Here is a 1974-nt window from a genome sequence, read left to right on the forward strand (position 1 = left end):
AACGACTAGGAGTCATGGAGAGACTCTCTCCTAAGGGTCCTATATGATATGGACATTGAGCTCTGGGAGCTCTAGGGGGGCTTGAGGGTACATCGTGGAGCAATGAGAAACCATAGGGTGAATGGTTCAGCCTTCCCCTAGTGGTCTGCTATGTAGGCAGGATGAGTGGTTCATCCTTCTCCTGCCGAGACACATTCATAGGGTGAGTGGTTTAGCCTTCCCCTAGTGATTTTTTGTGTACAAGGTGAGTGGTTCAACCTTCCCTTGGGATACCCCTGGTGACATGTAGGCAAGATGAGTGGTTCATCCTTCTCTCGTTGAGACATCCTACCCATGCAGTCTGGGACTCATGGGAAGTACCTCTCATCTAGCCATTGAGTAGGGAAATGAGGATAGGGACCATCGTAGTACCGATGGATGCATCGTGTTACTACCGTACTCCCTATGCTAGGATGATATTGATCTGGGATCAATGAAACTGACTTCGGGTCAATATGAGTGGTTTGAGACACTCTCTTTGATATTGATCTGGGATCAATGACACTGACTTCGGGTCAGTATGAGTGATTTAAGACACTCTCTTTGATATTGATCTAGGATCAATGAAACTGACTTTGGGTCAGTATCAGTGATTTGAGACACTCTCTTTGATATTGATATGGGATCAATGGAACTAATCTGGGATCAATAAGAATGATATAACTCACTAACTGATCTGGGATCAATAAGAGTGGTATGCCACACTCTCTTCGTATGGGACTGAATTCGGGTTAGTAAAGAATGGTATGAGACATTCTCGATCACTTCTTCTTCTTCATGGTTTAGTAGAGCAGAGAAGTGCAGGGCACTGATGGCAAAGATAGTACAGTCTGGCAAATGGATCAACAGATGGAGTTCTCCCTAGTTGAGAGGGAGTGTTAAACTTGGCAACTAGGGCCAAACTCCATGTGGGTCATCTTATTTATGGCAGCTAATATTTTTCTTGGATTCCTCTCATCGAGAGGTGTAGGATTTATCTAAAGATCATCCGATTCCGATAAGTATTCATGGAGATATGAATTTATTTGTGTTATGGGACAATTCGTCAAGGTCGGCCAGCAACCAAACTGCTCCCACTTGTGCTCCACGTTTCAGTATAAATACAAGTGCCTTGCAAAGACACAACTCAGTTGAGATCTCTTCTTCTCCACTCGTTTTGGGCTTTAGTGGAGAGAAGAATCCCTAAGCGGGAACATAAGCATGTTGTGCAGAAGATATGCCCTAATCCTCTACGCTGTCAAGGAAGACAACCCTTGTCTAATACACTATCCCAAGGGTGACTCTAACCACAATTATGGAGATTCCCTAAATACTCAGGCATGGAAATGAAGGTAGAAACCCTAGCCGTAGGACTAAGGGAGAGGAGATGCCCTAAACTTAGTTGCTACGCTGCCTAATGAAGATGGCACCTAAACGCTGTCTTAGAAGAGTGTTCTACACATGGAATTCCCTCGCTGTCATGGAAGGAAAAGAACTCATCCTACATGTAGTCATGAAAGTAATTCCCTCACTGTCATGGAAGGAAAAGCCCTCATCCTACATCCTACACTCAGTGATAAAAGGTATACCCTCGAGTCATGGAAGGAATGCTCTCACACTTAAACGTTGAGATAAAGAAACCACACCTTCAACTATCCTTAACGCTGCTCTAAATAAGGATGCTCTAACTGCTGTTTTGATTGAATCACAATCATGAATGATAGATCCAATCGATGTCTAAATGGAAGCCTATTGCTGTCACTCTAATGCTATCATAGATGAGAAGACATTGGCACTGCTATGTGCTATGCTGCAGGCTTGTTGTGGCTAGCAACAACCCCCCCCTTTTTCATTTAAGTGTTGTCCAAAATACTAAATGAATGGGGACCCTTAGTTAAAGTTTAGGAAAAGCAAGAGTTTCCTTTCTTCAAAATAAGGTTACCATCGTAAACTTAG

The sequence above is a fragment of the Pinus tabuliformis genome, chromosome X (assembly GCF_031772625.1).
Source record: "Pinus tabuliformis cultivar Carrire ecotype Pingquan chromosome X, CPIR1, whole genome shotgun sequence".
Classification (NCBI taxonomy): Eukaryota; Viridiplantae; Streptophyta; class Pinopsida; order Pinales; family Pinaceae; genus Pinus; species Pinus tabuliformis.